This window comes from Pelecanus crispus, chromosome 1 (genome assembly GCF_030463565.1).
Source record: "Pelecanus crispus isolate bPelCri1 chromosome 1, bPelCri1.pri, whole genome shotgun sequence".
Taxonomy (NCBI): Eukaryota; Metazoa; Chordata; class Aves; order Pelecaniformes; family Pelecanidae; genus Pelecanus; species Pelecanus crispus.
In genome coordinates, this window is record NC_134643.1 from 108,388,819 (window position 1) to 108,408,179 (window position 19,361).

Consider the following 19,361-nt stretch of genomic DNA (forward strand, 5'->3'; position numbering starts at 1 on the left):
CAGAGAGTGTACATTTTCAGTAAATGTGTTTGGGACACTGAACTACTTTCTGCTGATAGCAAGGATTTTGGTTTCTTTAATGAGTTGCAGAGGCTGTGAACTGGCACCTCTGGTTATTCCCCTTACATTAACCACTATGGTCTACACATGTTAAAAGAGCAACTGAACTTGTGCTTCTTGTCTGCACTCTGAAAATGAGACCTCTTCTGAGTCTTTCAAGGGTCCAAAAATTACTGGGTCATCTAAGAGAGGACATGTTAGCTAAGCCGGCCTTAGCTGGTAAAAGCCAATAAAATCTCCTGGTCCTGGGCAGCTGACTATAACTGAAAGCTTGATGCCAGAAGGTGTATGGGGACCCTTTTAGAAAGCTGATAAAAAGCTGAAAGATAAGAATAAGTGAAGAATGTATATTGTAGTTAAAATAATAGAGAAACCAACCAGACATTCAACTTCTTGCAAGTACGGCCTACACAGGAACTTCTTTGCAGTATAGAAAAGTGCAGATAAATGCTTGGTTGTCACTTTCACTTCCGCCATTTTGCTGTCCTCACCTACCAAGAGGAAGATCGGAGCATACCCAAAAGAACTGATTTAACTCACACAAATACACAGATTACAAGCACTGGACAATGGAACAACCAGAAGTCCTGCCATGTCTTTCTTCCATGTCTTGGTCTAAGGGGGTAGGTGAGAAGGGGCGGAAAAAAACAAAACCAAAGCTTTTGATTTTTGGTTACTTGTTTAGCCTCAGAATCTTTCAAGGCACCTCCCTATTTGGGAAATGGAAGCCAAGCAAACCACTCTTGCTTTTCTCCTTCCCAGCACTGTGCCAAGCCCTACCTGCTGGTCTGGCACTTAAAGACATTTCAAAAAGACAGCTTTGTTTTTCTAGGGAAAAGGAAAATCTATATTCTGAGGTAAAGAAAGAAGCTCTCCTGCCTCTTAACGCTAGTCTGAAACAGGATGATGTTGTGGTAAGCATTTTTTTTTTTCTTTAGAATGTCTCTATTTTTTTCTGAGGCCCACATCAAAATTCTCCTACTCAGAGTACAAACACAGTAACATTAGTAACAAGAATTGAATTTTTTTTTTCATCGCTGAAAAAGACATGCCAGTAGCCTGTTGTTCTGTACATTCATTTTAATGTCCTGAGACAGTTTGCTAAGAGCCAGGCTCTTGCCTGTGCTAGCCAAATAATTTGATGCAGGTGCCCTCTTGAGGAGGAGAAACAATTATGAAGGAATTTTGTTAGCTTTTAGGAATTTGTTGACAGTTGTTCAATTCACTGTAGACTGCAGAAATAATTGTGTGATTGTGGTCTAAGTCCTAACTTTCAGCTGTTTTAGCTAGTGCCCTCTGAGCCTCAATAAGGCTGTTGCCTGCAACTTGAGTTTACAGATAGTATGCATATGTGGGTGTTCTGGTTTGTGGCATCTGTCATCTTGTTGGTTTGTTGTTTGGTTTTGTGGTTTGTTGTTGTTTTTGGGGTTTTTTTTCCCAAAAAAAAAGGAGATATGTGCTTTCATGTCTGTGTCTTATTTAAATGCAGAGGGTTACTTTGTCATTTAAAAGCTCATTGCTTCAGGGGAAGGTCTGTGCACTTTTGATGGCTCTCTAAGTGCTAGGACAGGCTTGCAGTACCAAGTGAAGTGATACTAGCTCTCCTCTGTACCATGAGAAGAACTTGTGGATAACTGCCTGATTTTTTTTTTTTTTTTTCCCCCTTCTCTTTTTAGTGCAGAAGATGACCCTGATCGCAGGGTTTCTTGCTAGGGCTGGAGGCAGCAGCCCTGTTCTGATGTTCCAAATGGCAGCTCTGGCAATGCTGGTATCAGGTAAGGACGAGCCCTGGCAAGGAGAAGCATGCAGTTGGCATTTTTTTTAATCCTGTTTAGGAGTTACTTGGCGTGGCCAGGAGATGCTGCCTGGGTTATGGGAAAGAAAGAATGTTTATTGTAATAAGCTTCCAGCGGGGTATGCTCTGCATGATGTTTTTCAGCCTTTTGTTCTCCATGTTGAATTTTGCCTAGGGAGCTAGGAGGTGAAATCTGACCCCAACAGTATTTTGAACCAATTAGTATTTTTACATTATCTTTCTATGGAATAGTTCAATATTTGATGAAAGCAAAAACATTCAAGTTGAAGAGGAAAAAACCAAACACCACCCCCCCCCCCAATATCTTTCTCCCCTGATGCTTTTGCTTTCTTTTTTGAAGAAAGGATGTTCTCATCTTCCATTTTTATGAAAACAGCAACACTTACAGAGAATATTCTGTTAGCATAACGCCTTTGCTGCAAGATCCATGATAGGAAACAGAGATTTTTCTTCCTCTCACATGAGGGAAAAAGCATTGGTTTTATTGTGGTACCTGTTATCCTGGGCACTCTGTGCACATCTGGAGCATAAGATAGCCCCTGCTTTCATAGCGCATAAACAAATGGAGAAGTATGGTGAGGGAGGGGGAGTTGGCCTGGCACAAAGGTCAGTTCAGTTAATGTCTGCTTTCTTCCACCACAGAACACAGTATGCTGGAACTCATTTATGCATCTACCACAAAATACCTGGAAGAAGGAGAGACCCTGAATTTGAATTGCTGCATCAGGCATCAGCAGGATCAGTTGTCACAAACGGAAGCTCACTGGTATAAAAAAGCAAAGCAGCAAAACAAGACTGGGTTTGGAAGGAAGATGGAAAGCTTGCACCTCTCACAAAACTCAGACCCCAAAGTGGAAGATGTGTCCTCTCTGGTTCTTAAAATTCAGAATGTCAGCCAGACAGACAGTGCCTGCTATCAATGCAGGGCCAAAATAAACAATACTGTCCTAACTGCTGTGGCCCACGTTATTAGAGTGAATATAACAGGTAAGCTCTGTGTCCAGGAGCTTTCTTGCAGAGGGAGTTGGGATATCACAAGGTTGTCTCTGAAGCGAAATTTCTGCATGATAAGGACTGTGTTCACGAAGATGTATCCTCTTCTCCTAGGGTGTGAAACTAAAAATGATTGCTGCCACATTGTGACATGTGGAATAAGTTTCATACTCCTCTGTCTCTTCATCTATGCATGCTAAATGCAAGACTGACATGTGAAAAATGTTGGGGATTTGTTTTAGATTGGCTGTGGATCTCTGAGTTAATGTGAATAGTTTCCCATGGGATTTCTACTCCAAGCACTGTTACCAGAGCTGAAAGGAATTGGGTGGAAAAAGCAGTGTGGAAAGATGTATGTTAGTCTCCGGTTGGACACAAATCTACCCCAGTTCACCTAGCATCTGTTCTGGGTTTATAGCCATAGCTATATTCATAGGATGTAAAGTTATTGTCTCTAAAATGGAGATCTATGTATTTTCCTAAATGGAGACCTTTGCATATGTAAATAGTCTAGCCCTATCACCTCTTGAATTCATTGTAGTGTATGTAGACCTCAGGGAGGATTGGTGCTTACAGGGAGTGGGACTTGAGATATGTCAGCCACCACTGTGAATTATTTTGTTCTTATTGAGGTGATTTTTTTTTTTTCCTCTTGCTTCATTACTTAGAAGAGAAAAAAATATTGTGCAGAAAGACTTGGAGGGCTGAAACATACAGTGTCAGTGCCCCTGTGCAATCATTTCTATACAGGTCTTAACTGATCATATAGTATGGTGTCCTCAACTTGTGCCCAGTGACTTCAGCTCCAAGCCTCCAGCAGAAGGGAATATCTATTTGGCCTAACTAGCTGAGGTTCTCATCTGATGGTTGTGGTGGTGGTGGTGAGCTACTAAAGCTTTGTAGGTTGGTTTTCATCAGGGGCAGGCTGAGAAACCAGCTCATATTCCTTCCAAGCTGTTCTCCCAGCTTTGTTAAGATGTAGGGATTATATGAATCCTTTTGCCTTCTCAGAGTTTTCTCCAACATATTTTGACTAAAAATAAAACAAAAATTACACCTTCAGTCACATTTTTGCCACCAAGTTTCAGGTAAGGAAAGATGCAGATCTGCAGAATTTTATTTGCATGTTGGTCATCATTATATCAGGTGAGAACCCTGACAATACCACAGAGTGGACGGAGGAGTGGAACAAAGCTCTGAGGGTGAATTCTGAGCTGGAGATGATGTGGGCTGTGGTCATGATATCCTGGCTAATTGTGTATGTCAAAGGTAAGAAGATCGATCGATCTATCTATTCATCTATCTTTTCTGAAGGTAAAGCTTATGATTGATTTTATAAAATCACAGGTCTCACAGGTGGGTTTCTGGCATGGCCCATATATTTAATGACTCCCCCTTTCCTATTGTAATAATTCCATAGAGGTTAGCAGGCTAAAACTCCCCAGGCAGGAAGGTGAAATGATCCCAACTAACTTGCATTGGTATTCGTTTTGGTTTTGAGCGATTTTGCAAAGGTGCAGCTGAGCTGGTGTCGTGGTTTAGCCCCAGCCAGCAACTAAGCACCACGCAGCCGCTCGCTCACTCCCCCTACCTCGGTGGGATGGGGAAGAGAATTGGAGAAGTAAGAGTGAGAAACACTCCTGGGTTGAGATAAGAACAGTTTAATAGTTGAAATAAAGTAAAATCATAATGATGATAATAACAATATAACAATAAAAATAATAATAATATCCAAAGCAAGTGATGCACAATGCAATTGCTCACCACCCGCCGACCGATACCCAGACAGTTCCCGAGCAGCGATCGCTGTTCCCCGGCCAACCCCCCCCCAGTTTATATACTGAGCATGACGTCATATGGTATGGAATAGCCCTTTGGTCAGTTTGGATCAAATGTTCTGGCTGTGCCCGCTCCCAGTTTCTTGTGCACCTGGCAGAGCATGGGAAGCTGAAATGTCCTTGACTAGCATAAGCAGTACTTAGCAACAACTAAAACATCAGTGTGTTATCAACATTCTTCTCATACTAAATCCAAAACACAGCACTATGCCTGCTACCAGGAAGAAAATTAACTCTATCCCAGCTGAAACCAGGACAGCTGGATTCCAGCCAACATCCACAGAAGTCACCTGGCTCAGTGTCCAATTCCTGGTCATGCCAAAACAGAGTGCACTGAACAAGCATAGGACCATTGTTTTATGGACTTCAGATGCCTCCTGTATGGCCTTTTGGGAATATGTAGTTGCGTGCTAATGTGACATAAGGTATCTTGCAAATTAAATACTGAGCCTGAGCTCATGCAGTTGAATTAGATGTGTGAAAGTCTCTCTTCTTGGCCAGATGACCCCTCAATATAACCTCTTGAGGTGTGGTCTTGCATTAGTCACTTTTTGAATAAGCTTGTGTTTTATTAATTTGGATTGGTACATTTTGCTCCTGAATACTGGTAGATTTTTTTTTTTTTAGTGCGTGTGTGTATGTGTTTGTCTTTTTTTCTACCCAAGGACTCATACCATGAAGACACTGTGAAGTCTGAGCTGCTTTGCATAAACATGATAATATTCCTGAGATGCTGTAAGAACAACTTCACTTTATTGCGCATGATGAATGTCTGGCATTCACATTGTGTTTCATGGCACACTTCAAGGTTTTGAGGGACTTATTTCTGGACTTCCTGGTACTGGTTCATTGGTCTTATTCACTTTCCCTGTCAACCCATTTATCTCCTAGGCAGAGAAGAAGAATTTCTTCATGCCTTTTTTAGTCCTAGAGTTGAAATTGTCTTGCATCTAATGTCAGTTCTTCCAGGTTTTGCCTTCATTGAGATAACAGATTTCTTAGTGTTGTGCTCTTTGAAATGAAGAGATGGTTTCTTTCCAGCTGTACTTTCCGGGACCTGCCTCCCGTGCAGGGAGGTTTTCCCATTCTGCTACAGCTCTCTATGCAAAGAAGGATTTCCTGGGTGGTTCTCTCCTCTGAAACGTCTTCTGACATATTTCTAGTCTGTTCTCAGTGCTCTTCAATTTGCTCTGAGAAAGCTTCAGGCCCTTATTCAACTCTCAGCAGTATGAGCTCAAGTGGGGGGATGCACAGGAAGCAGGAATAAAGTCAGTGTCAAACTCACTGTTCTGCAAAGAGAAACCAAAAGCAGGCACAATGTTTTACCCGAACTGTGGGATGTTTTGAAAGGCTATTTTGTCTACAGTCTTTTAACAGTGTTGTGTCCCTCGCCCCTTTTCCAAGCATTTACGTAAATTTGCCTTTTGTGTAAGGAGTTCTCTCTTAGGACTTAAAATTTGGTACCAAATGATGAAGGGAAGGTGGTTACATCTGTATCTGTTTCTGTGGTTACTAAAGCTTGTCTGATGAGCGCTTCTGACCTCTGCCATGTTTTTCATACTTGGGCATATGTGTAATGTTTTTGAATGTCAAAGCCGACATGTCTCTTCTAAATAAATAAGTGATCATTTATCTCCTCATCACTTTGCCAGGTATCTGATTGTTTATCAGCTCTGAAGGGCTGCAATTGCTGTTGCTTTGTGAGCCTTTCCACCACAGGCAGATGGATTTTGGATTCTTGTTGAAATAAACATGTATGTCACATCTGACAGAACCAGCTGCTTAAAGGGCATCCTTGATGCTGAGAAGCAGTAACAAGCAGTATAGATGTCTCGCTATCTGGGGGAAGGGAGAGGTGGGGGGGCCCAGGAAGAGCGTTGTATGATCCTACGTTTTGGGCTCCACTGAGCCAATTCAGACTGCAGATATTTTTAGCACTATTCTTCAGCAGGCAGCATGCTGTACCATCACACATCAACATGATGCTTCTTCTGTAGGTTGGTGTAGCTATGTTTCCACCTCCTGGCAGCTATAAGGAATAGCTGAAAAGAGACTAAGGAGAATTATGTTTTTATTTTTGCTAGGCACTAGAAGATGAAGTAGGAATTTTAAAGAGGCACTTCTCTTGAGCTTGAAGAGATTTTTAACTCTTCAAAGTTCAGTATTCTATGCTATACATGAGCATAGAAGCTGTTTCCAAATAGTTTGCTTTGTAACTACTGTGAAAATGAGTGCTTGAGCAAATGAGTGCTTGAGCTGAAAGGTCATAAATACAAGGTGCTTGCAGCAGGACTGTAAGTAATAAGACACCAGACAGACATTTTATAATGAGGGAGGGAACATGAGTGTATATCCATGGTAACTGGAGACGTGAACACACTTAGTGAAATTCCAGTCTCTAAAATACCTATACATCCTGTCTGTTAAGGACAACAATTGTTATATAGGTACATACTGTTACGGAGGACATGTAGTCAAGACTATAGGCATTCTGCAAGGTAAGTGTCCTTCAGTAATAAGAAAATGTTAATTTTCCCAAATAAAAATATCTTCCACAAGTCAGGATGACCTCTCCCTGTCTTTGACAACAATGTAGCCAGAGCTGGGTTTTCTTTCAGGAGCTGATCAGAAACCTACAGTGCTCATTTCTTGTTCTTTGCCAGGTCAATGCCATCTGCCTATTTCACAGGAAAGACCAAAAGTCCTTTTGGTAGCCATCTCAGAACTGCCCTGTGTGAACAAGAAAAAGACAAGTTTGAGTCACTATGAAATATGTATTTCTAGAATCTATAAAGAAATATAGACTGCTAGTCCAAATCTTCCAGATGAAAATGTCTTTTTCAGTGAAAACTGATTTTCAAGCTAACTGTCCAAGTATGTATTCAGCCAGGATCCATTATGGGCATAATGAGATCACTGTTCCTTATGCCCTTGTTAACTGCATTAAAGCTAGTTTGGAGAAGTTTTGTAGCACATGTACATAAGCCTGGTTGAGTAGAGGTGCTGAACTCCAAAGTTTTAAATCTGGACTTTGAATGAGGTGGTTTTGTTCGTTGTTCAGTTGCAGGGCTTCCCACGTAAGCTGCAGTCAGTGTTCACAACATATCTTCTTTTACATGATGCATTGCCTCACTCTGGAAAATCATCCTGCTCAAAGGGGCTTGTTGGAAGCCTGTATAGTTCAAAGGTGCCTCTGGTGTATCCCTTTGGATGCATTTAATTCCTTTAGCCAGAGGCTATTTATCGATACAAAAGTTATAAACTAGCTCTGACAATAAACCACGTAGAAGGAACGTGCAACCCACATCTATAGTGATGGAGACTTTGCAAACAGGCCAAATAACTTTTTCTGCTGTGTAGGAGGGCTGTGAGGTACACAGCTCTTGGCTCTCCAAGCAGGGAACTGAGGAGGAAAAGAGGTGAGGAAAACTGGTGAGGCAGTGCTGCCAGCACTGTTTTGCTCTCCTATCTCCATTTGAAGATAGCCGCTTGACGCTGGGCCCCAGGGCTGAAGGCATCCCCTCTTTGGGAGCGGGAGGAAGTGGTGGTGAGGCTGAGCCTGGGCCATACCATGGGGCTGGATGCCCTACTGTGGAATGAGTTTTAATGGCTGCCTGCTGCTGTACGGGGCAGGGGCTGCCAGTGGTGAGGGAGTGCCGTGTCTGCCTGCGCAAGCTGGACTTTTTGGGAGCGCCACCCCTGGCAGCTGCTCTACTGAAAGGGTCCACTTTAATAAGAGAGTTATATGGAAAATCGTATATAATCAGTGATGCAACCTCACTAGCTGAGCATCCCTAGATACCTTGTCACTTAAGTGCAACAGCTCTGAAAGTGTGCATAATGTTGTATCTCTATATGTTGATTTTTATAAATATACATCTATGCAGCAACATGTACACATAGACACATCCACAGCACAGATACTTTTAGCAAATTAAGGTGTTTTACATGTATTTGAAGCGGGTCCATAGCATGGGCTGTGCAGGCATGAGGGCAAGGGGTGGGAAGAAGGCTGTGTTCTGCGGCATGAATGCATGCAGCAAAGGCCTCGTGGTGGGGAGCAGGAGGCTTCGTGAGTCCACTTCTGACACTTCCTGCATGCTCTGTGCTAGTTGACTTTTTTCGCATCTTATTTCCCTCTTTCTCGCTTGTTTTGTAGTGCATTGACTCAACTTTTCACGTAGCACCTCAGGACATTGAATAAGGAGCCACAAGTCCTGATGTGCATGTTTTCCCAGCCTGGAACAGGCTTTGCTCTGCCACCCTGTGCGCAGGAGCTTCCCCTCTGGGCTGTATTTTAAGCCACCCTGGAAAGATGAGAAAATGAAGACCTTTTACCAGCAACGCCCACAATCTCATGACAGCATCAATGTTTGTGGGAGCTGACCTGACTTCATGTCACATTTTCCACCTGCAGACCACTGGTCTAGAAAAAGGCAGGCAGTTCAGGCAGGGCAAACCTAAATAAGGATGTGCCTTAGGACTAGGCTTCACCTGGCAGCTCTACCCTTCTGTGTCATACTCCCTCACATCAAGCATAAAATCTGCCAGAAGTGCTGCTAACGAGCTGCAACACAGGAAAGAAATGGGACGAGAAGTTTGACTGGAAGCTACTGTGGAGAATTTTTCTAAACTGCTAAGTGTTGCAGAGCTATAGGTGTTAAGCTGACTCATAAGAAAGGGAGTTTATGACAGCAAAGAAGCCTGTATGGTGAGGAAGGAAACAGGTAAAGGAGAAGCGTCCCCTTGGGTTTATTATACTGCATCAAAAGATTGTAGGCAGTGATAAATGCCATCTTGACACTGGTGGCACGAGTTTAGTTTGCATTTGAGAGGTAGGATGTGTAGTTTTTTCCAATATAGATATGGGTTTCTATTTCAGGTATGCTTTGTTATACAACTGATTTGTTCTACTTGATGTAAAAATCACAGAAATGGAAGCCACTAAAAGAAAACTATTGAGCTTTCTCCTTTGCCATGTAATAACAGTATGGATTTCATATTTGGAAGTGTTGATCTAGCTGCTCTATAAACACAGAAGAGGAGACAAAGTTTTCCCTTTCAAAAAAAAAAAAAAAAATCTACTGCTATGTGATGAGTCTGAGGAGGGCTGAGTATGCAGCTCCTTGAGGCTGGAGTAGCTGACTCCCAGCTGAGGCTGTTGGGGGTTCCTGGGGCTTCTTGTAGGATGTTCTTAGCTCTCCATGGGGGGAGGAAGCTGTAGCTTTCAGAGAACATTAGCTTCCCTGGGGCATGAAGGAAGAGGAGCAGTGAACTTCTGAAGGAGAGAGGCCTGGTAGTCCTGTGTCTGTACCCCTGCTTGGCACTGCCTAAACTATGGTTAGTAATGCTACATGTAAGATTGACTGATGGGTGAGGAAGGACAACCTGGGGTTTTATTTCTGTTTGTCGTGGTTTAGCCCCAGCCAGCAACTAAGCACCACGCAGCCGCTCGCTCACTCCCCCTACCCAGATGGGATGGGGAGAGAATTGGAGGAGGAAGAGTGAGAAACACTCCTGGGCTGAGATAAGAACAGTTTAATAATTGACATAAAGTAAAATAGTAATGCTAAGAATAACAATAAAATAATGATAATAATAATATCCAAAGCAAGTGATGCACAATGCAATTGCTCACCACCCGCCGACCGATACCCAGACAGTTCCCGAGCAGCGATTGCTGCCCCCCCGCCAACCCCCCCACCCAATTTATATACTGAGCATGACATCGTATGGTATGGAATGGCTATTCCATATCCTTTGGTCAGTTTGGATCAACTATTCTGGCTGTGCCCCCTCCCAGTTTCTTGTGTACCCGGCAGAGCATGGGAAGCTGAAAAGTCCTTGCCTAGCATAAGCAGTACTTAGCAACAACTAAAGCATCAGTGTGTTATCAGCATTCTTCTCCTACTAAATCCAAACCACAGCACTATGCCTGCTACTAGGAAGAAAATGAACTCTGTTCCAGCCGAAACCAGGGCACTGCTATATACCAGTTCTTCTGCTATTTCTTTTTAAAGTGGGAATTATTTGAGGTTTGCAGCTTCTTTACGTGCAGTTCGGGATGTGTGGTGCAATTCTGTCACATTTGGCTGTGCAGTGGGAGGCCAATAGCTCTGGCTGAAAGATGGGGAGGCAACTTTTATCCAGGAAGTCTGAGATACGTACCGATTCTTACTGAACTCTTTTGGGAGTTAAGTGTCCACCTATAAACCACCCCTTTTCTGTTCATCTTTGAATACTTCCATGGGAGACTTTTTCTTGGATTAGCCACAGCTCTGAAAGCACTAATTGTACTTGCGTGTTGTTGGTTCCCAGGTTCTTCCTGGCAACAAGGTGCAGTAGGTCCGCAAGAGGCAGGAATTAAAGTAGTTAAGGTCACAAACAGCTCTATTCTAGATAGATTTGGTTGCTGGAGTATTGGGATCAAGTGAGAAGCCCCTGAGGTTAATGCGGTAAGGGGATTCTGTAGGGCCAGGAGGAGAAGTTGCTGAGCATGGCTGTGCTGGTCCAGTGACTGTACAATTAGGGGAAAACTAGCTACAGTTAGAAAAGAAATCCTTTTTCTTGGTCTCTGGAAATTGCAGTATAATTGCTTCTGGATATTTTAACCTGGAAATGTCAGGTTTTAAAGATTTCATTATCAGCAGTGCTTCCCCTATATGTTTGCTGACATTGGTGAGAGCTGCAGATGGTTTATACCTGGGAAAGTCAAGCTGGTAGGTACATGGACTAGGTTTTTTTTCCTCATACAATGGAAAATATGAAGCAAATGTTTTCTCTCTTTCTGAAAGGGAGAGAAGAGGGTACGAGGGGTGGTGGTGTTCTTGTTCAGCCTTTGCTTCTACTCTCTGTTCCCAACACTGGTTTACAGTGCTTTCTGAAGAGGCTGGCTGCAAGGCAGCTACAGATGTGAGGTGTACAACTTGGCTTGTGTAATAACATCATAGGACTGCAGGGAGTGCCACCAGCTTGCACTGGGAACAGATGGCAGTGGAGGGAACAGCTGTGTGCGCTGTGACCAAGTGGACTATCTACTTGGCCTGGTGGCAGAGCTAAGAGAGGAAGTAGACAGGCTACGGAGCATCAGGGAGTCTGAGCAAGAGATAGACTGGTGGAATCACGCTCTGAGCTCCCGGAAACCTGACCAGGGACAGCCTCCAGAGAAAGCCTGTGACCAAAGGGAGCCGGTATCCTCCCCCCACCAGGATGTAGGCAGGGTCTTAGAGGGAAGCAGCGAGTGGAAACAAGTCCACAATCAGGGCGGCAAGCGAACCCTTTCCTTGCCCACCATGACTCCCCAGGTGCCTCTGCGCAATAGGTATGAGGCACTAGATGTGGAGGACCAGTCAGTGGATGATGTGGGTGTCAATCCATCTACACCAGAGGAGTCACCAAGACCAGAAAGACCTACCCCCCATATTACTACGACTCCCACAAGGAAGAAAAGAAGGGTCATAGTTGTAGGAGACTCCCTTCTGAGGGGAACAGAGGGTCCAATATGCTGGGTGGACCCTCCTCATAGGGAAGTCTGCTGCCTCACAGGAGCCTGGGTCAGAGATATCACCAGGAGACTTCCCAGCCTGGTACGACCCTCAGACTACTACCCGTTACTGCTCTTCCATGTGGGTGGTGATGAAGTTGCAGTGCATAGCTCAAGGGTGATTAAAAGAGACTTCAGGGCCTTGGGACGGTTAGTGAGGGAATCTGGGGCACAGGTTATCTTTTCCTCCCTTCTTCCCGTTGTGGGAGGTGACATTGGTAGGAACAGGCAGATCCAATCTCTTAATACATGGCCCTGTGGCTGGTGCCACCGTCACAACTTTGGTGTTTTTGACAATGGGACGGCCTACATGGCACCAAGCTTGCTGGCATCAAATGGGAGCCACCTTTCTCAAAGGGGAAAGAGGGTCTTTGCTCAGGAGCTTGCAGGACTCATTGACAGGGCTTTAAACTAGATGTGAAGGGTGAGGAGGAACATACCAGGCTTGCCTGTGACAAGCTGTGGGATAGTACACAATGGTTAGAGGGATGGGAGGCTACTATGAGCCCTCAACCTGTTGCTCAGAGGCATGATGGGGACGCTGCAGCACAGTTGAAGTCTTGCAGAGATGAGCTGGGGGATCCTGAGATAGTAGGAGCTCACAAGGAAACCTTCGTGAAACACCCCAAGGGAAACAAGGGATGTTTCACTAAGAAGGTGACATGGCCAACAGCCCAGATGAAATGCCTCTACATGAAAACACACAGCGTGGGGAACAAACAGGAGGAGTTGGAAGCTGCTGTGCTACTAGAAAGCTACAAACTGATTGCCATAACTAAAACTTGTGGGATGAATCCCATGACTGGAATGTGGCTATCGATGGCTACAGGCTGTTCAGAAGCGACAGGCGAGGAAGGAGGGGCGGAGGCGTTGCCCTCTACATAAAGAAATCAATACAGTGTGAAGAGCTGTCCCTGAAGAATAGCCACGAGCAGGTCGAAAGCTTATGGGTAAGAGTCAGAGACAGAGGCAACAAAGGGAACCTTGTGGTTGCTGTCTACTACAGGCCACCTGATCAAGGGGAGCCTGCTGATGAAGCCTTCTTCCTCCAGCTCTGGGAGGCTTCGCGCTTGCAGACTCTCGTCCTGCTGGGGGACTTCAACCACCCTGACATTTGCTGGAAAAGCAACATGGTGAGCTCTAGGCAATCCAGGAGATTCCTGGAATGCATAGAAGATAACTTCCTAAGCCAGGTAATAGACACCTCTACCTGAGGGGACACAATACTGGACCTGATGCTCACCAATGCAAGTGAGCTCATCGGTGCTGTCAAGACTGGAGGCAGCCTGGGCTGCAGTGATCGCGCATTGGTGGAGTTCACGCTCCTGAGGGACATGGGAAAAGCGGGGAGTACAGTCAGGACCTTTTAGGAAAGCAAGCTTCCAGCTCTTCAAGGAGTCAGTCAGAAGGACCCCCTGGGAGACGGTCCTCAGGGACAGGGGAACGGAACAGAGTTGGCAGATCTTTAAGGACACGTTCCATAGAGCGCAAGAGCTCTCAGTCCCCAAGTGTAAGAAATCAGGCAGGGAAGGGAAGATACCAGCATGGCTGAGTCGAGACCTGCTGGTCAAACTAAAGAGTAAGAGGGAACTGCACAGGCAGTGGAAGCAGGGACAGGTGTCCTGGGAACAGTACAGGGAAGCTGCCCGGTTGTGTAGGGAGGTGGTCAGGAAGGCCAAGGTGCGTCTGGAGCTGAATTTGGCAAGGGATGTAAAGAACAAGAAGGGCTTCTACAGGTATGTCAACCAGAAAATGAAGGTTAAAGAAAGTGTACCCCCCTGCTGAACAAGAATGGTGACCTAGTATCAACAGAGGAGGAGAAGGCTGAGGTACTCAACAACTTTTTTGCCTCAGTCTTCACCAGCAACCTCTCTCCTCACCCCTCCCGAATCAATGGACTGCACGGTGGGGAACAGGGGGGTGAAGCCCCTCCCACTGTAAGGGAAGATCAGGTTCGAGACCACCTGAGGAACCTCAATGTACACAAGTCTATGGGACCACATGAGATGCACCCCAGAGTACCGAGGGAACTGGCTGATGTAGTTTCCAAGCCACTCTCCATGATATCTGAAAAGGCATGGCAGTCAGGTCAAGTCCCTGGTGACTGGAAAAAGGGGAATGTTGTGCCCATTTTTAAAAAGGGAAGAAAGGAGGACCCTGGGAACTACTGACCTGTCAGCCTCACCTTTGTGCCTGGGAAGATCATGGAGCAGATCCTCCTAGAAGCTATGCTCAAGCACATGGAAGACAGGGAGGTGATTTGAGACAGCCAGCACGGATTCACCAAGGGCAAGTCCTGCCTGACCAACCTAGTGGCTTTCTAAGAAGGAGTGACTGCATCGGTGGACAAGGGAAAAGCAATGGATGTCATCTATTTGGACTTCTGTAAAGCATTTGACACAGTCCCCACAACATCCTTCTCTCTAAATTGGGGAGACATGGATTTGATGGGTGGACTGTTCGGTGGATAAAGAATTGGCTCAATGGTCACATCCAGAGGGTCGTGGTCAATGGCTTGATGTCCACATGGAGACTGGTGACAAGTGGAGTCCCTCAGGGGTCCGTACTGGGACCAGTGCTGTTTAACATCTTCATCAATGACATAGACAGTGGGATCGAGTGCACCCTCAGCAAGTTTGCAGACGACACCAAGCTGAGTGGTGAGGTTGACACGCCAGAAGGACGAGATGTCATCCAAAGTGACCTGGACAAGCTGGAGAAGTGGGCCTGTGTGAACCTCATGAGGTTCAACAAGGCCAAGTGCAAGGTCCTGCACCTGGGATGGGGCAACCCCCAATATCAGTACAGGCTGGGGGATGAAGGGATTGAGAGCAGCCCTGTGGAGAAGGACTTGGGGGTACTGGTGGAGGAAAAGCTGGACATGAGCTGGCAATGTGCGCTTGCAGCCCAGAAAGCCAACCAAATCCTGGGCTGCATCAAAAGCAGCATGGCCAGCAGGTCGAGGGAGGGGATTCTGCCCCTCTACTCTGCTCTGGTGAGACCCCACCTGGAGTACTGCGTCCAGCTCTGGGGCCCTCAGCACAAGAAGGACATGGACCTCTTGGAGCGGGTCCAGAAGAGGGCCACAAAAATGATCCAAGGGCTGGAGCCCCTCCACTACGAGGCCAGGCTGAGAGAGTTGGGGGTGTTCAGCCTGGAGAAGACAAGGCTGTGAGGAGACCTTATTGTGGCCTTTCAGTACTTAAAGGGGGCCTACAGGAAGGATGGGGGCAATCTTTTTAGCAAGGCCTGTTGTGACAGAACAAGGAATAATGGATTTAAATTAAAGAGGAATAGATTTAGACTGGATATAAGGAAGAAATTTTTTACAGTGAGGGTGGTGAAGCACTGGAACAGGTTGCCCAGAGAGGTAGTGGAGGCCCCATCCCTGGCAACATTCAAGGTCAGGTTGGATGGGGCTCTGAGCACCCTGATCTGGTTAAAGCTGTCCCTGCTCACTGCAGGGGGGTTGGGCTGGGTGACCTCTAAAGGTCCCTTCCAACCCAAAGCATTCTATGATTCGATGATTCTATGATTTTCTAGATGGGCTGGTGTTAAGAAGGTAAATAATTCTGAGAAGAGAGGAGATACCCACCTGCTTCCTTGAACTACAGCTACTAAAGATAAAAAAAAAAAAAAAAAAAGCCAGACAAAATGCTCATCTGCTCTATGGCATTTTTATTTTATTTTTCCCCTGGGGAAAAAAATGACTTTGTAATGTTAATATTAGTATTATTCTAAATGTTAATATCTTGCTGAATTCAACACACCAACACCACAAAACTCTGCCCTGCTGTGGAGGAAGCTTCACACCTATTTACCTTCAGGTATATGTTACCAATACACTGTAATTGTACAGCTGTTTAATGTAACTTGTGCATAATTGTTTTGAGGGCTCCTTCTATTAGGCTGTTTCTCTCTCTCTTTTGGAAAGCCACCTACCCTCTGTTTCCCAGTTCGTAGAGAAAGCTTTAGAGTTTTATGAATTTGGAACTGAATGAAACTAGCTCATGAACTGGATGGGCTGAATTTCACAGGTACAAACCATCTGTGGCTTCCATTGATGCCAACAAGTATAAGACAAATAGGGAGCCCAAGAAGAAAATGCACCATGCAGGTGCAGCTCCTCCAGTCACTAACAGTGCTAATGGTCTTCTGCTTTGCTAGTACAGGGCTTCATGGATGTGTTTCAGGCTAGGGTATCTTTCAGAGAATAAAAATACTAGGAGGCTATAAAGTGAAATCAAAGGTCCATTAGCCCAGCAGCATTTGCAGTGGCCAACTGCAGATAGTTAAGGAGATAGCAAAGAGCAGAGCAAGAACACAACCTCTCCTCTCCCCCCAAAACTTTTCAGTTTCTGAGAAAGAACTGCTTTGGGAATATCTACCTGCTGCCCCTTTTGATATGAGTTGTCTTCCTCCCAAGGCATTCAGAGTCTTTCCATATTTTGTAACTTCATTGCCAGTGGAGGGACTTGAGGAATTCCCAGGAGAGGACTGTTGCTTGGGAGAAACTGGGGCAGCAGCTGAGCCAAATCTGTCCCCTGAGCGGGGACTGCAGGCTGCTCCTAGACCTGGTGCAAAACTCTTTGCAAACAGTGAACAGGCTGCACAAAAATAACCCAGGGCCTGGCCCCTGAGATGCACAGGGAATGCGGACCCATGGACACATCTGCTGCTACTTTTTTTTTTTTTCAGGTAACTCTTACAACTCAGGTGTCTAACAGCTCGTGTTAAAACTTTGAGGAGAAATGGGAGAGCTTCTTAAATTGCCATTTGAACTGCTCCAGTTATTTATTGCAAATGCAGTACCGGTGGATAACCTCAGCTTCCAGGGTTTCCCATGCTCAAAAGGACAGCTAAAAGTGGAGGCTGACCTGGGGAAGTTGGAAATACGGCATAACTATCATCTCTCACTTCAGAAAAGGTGTTGGCTGTCTGCAGGCTTCCAAGTTGGTTGCTGTGTGGTTGGCAAGTATTCAGCGCAAGGGTTCCTGGCCTCCTGAGACGACAGCCAGCCCTGCGTAGGGTGCAGGGACTCACACCTGCAGAAACCATGCCTCCCCCTGAGAGCTGAGTGACAGAGGAGCGTGGCTTTGAGGAAAGGCCTCGGTGGTGAGGTGCAAACATCGAATGCCTTGTGGTGGATGGTGCTGCTGTGTGAAGGCTCTGACTATTAAAAAGTGTGGGTTTGGATTTTAAATAATGTAGCCTTGCTTTGAATAGTCAGTCTTACTGTTACCTTATCCTTGTGCAAGAAGTGGGAGAGTTGACACAGCTGCATGCAACTGCTTCCTCTTCTTGCTGTCTCTTCCAGCCCTCCCCTGCCCAAAGACACCAGGTGTTACAGAGAACAGGCTTTTGAGGCAGGATCTTCTCTACCCTTTAAAATGTGCTTCCACTGCAAAGCAGAGCCATATTTTGCTGAGGTAAGCATGGGAATGGCTATGTGACGTATTGGTTATTTTTTAAGAAGTTGTGACAACTGATGCAGTGATTGATAACTCGTTCTTTATGACCTGCATCTTTTCCTCATTCAGATTGTGTTAAAATATATTTTCATTATGTTGGACTTTTATTTATCTGATTTTAAGTTGGTGCTTCGCATAGCTCAAGGCCTGTAGCTTGTGTTTGACGTGTAATAGCAGATAACGTAAGGTTGTGGTTTGTTCGTCATCTCAGAGAGCAGTTTGTTTCCCTAGTTTTAACTGTGACACATCGTCTTTAGGGGAGCGCACAACCAGCTGGTTTGTTTCCACTGAGCTCTTTTAGAGGGGGAAGAGGCTATGTCTGTCTGAAACAAATCAGCTGTGTGTTAAGATCTCAGGAGCATCAATGAAAAGAAATTAATGAATTGTACAGCTGAAAACAGGGACTATCTGGGATGCACGGTCCTACACTGAGATAATTCTCGCTTCTTTGCAACTATATCCGGGCTCCTCATGAGGACAGAGTGGGAGGGGAGCTCCAGGTACATCTCTGCAGCTCCTTGGGGTGCAGGACCCACCCCGTAAGCAGCCACAGGGACTGGTGTTTGTGTTGGACCAGCTGTATGCAATAATGTCTCTCTCCTTATCCCCAGGACAGCAAGTATCAGAAGACCAGAGCATGCTGGTGCTGCTGCTGTTCATCTCCTACGCTCCTGTGGCCAGAGGGCTCTTCTCCAGGCTGGCAACTGGGCAACTTTCCTCCAGCCTCAGCATTCATTGGGATGAATCTGAGCGTGAGCAGTGCTGTTCCCTAGCTGGAAGGCTGAGGCTAATGGAAAAATGACGCACATATTGCATGGTCCTGTGCCAGCCACTGCTGTCAAGGCTGAGTAAAAATTTTAATTTATTTTAATGTAGTTATTGAGGCATTTTAATTCCATCAAAGGAAATAACACAAAACAATCTACAAATATTCATTTGCTACTTTTAAATGAATTTGATTCAGCTGCGCTTGGTTTCTCCTTTTTGGGTTTTACTTTGAGACTTACTCCCCGCTACAGGCACAAGTATTCAAGAATTGTGAACCTTAAAAATTGTAGTCTAAATTCTGCGTTTCATACATGAATATTTAAACAGAGTAATATACTCTGTTCCTTCTGTAAGGCCCCATTTTTAGTCATTAATGCCTGTTCTTCTGAGCAAATAAACCCCATATATATGAGACTTGTATGCATTTTAAAAAAAGATAGTTCTCCGGGACAAGTTCCAATATGACAATATTCTATTTATGAATATTTATAGAGCCATCAAAATTGGTGACTACTGAATTTGCTGATAAGCATTGTAGAGGTTTTTGGTTTTTTTACTTTTCTTTTGAAAGAGACTGAAAAATTATTTGCAAATTGGGTCAAATTCAGTACATAATTCTTGTCCAAAAGTACCTTTTTTAGTTTTTGGTTAAAAAAAATATTTCACACTTTCAAACTTTTTGATTGAAAGCAACTTGTGTATTTGCCACAAGTGTGGCAGTGTCCTGGTTTTTCTTCTGTGCTCACCTGATATATCTTTACATTTAAAATGAAATTTTTAATGCTGCATAATTGAAGACTGTTACTTCTACAGCAGCTGATACCAGATGAGGATTTAGGTTTCTGTGTGCACAGTGAATCCTGGCTGCCTTT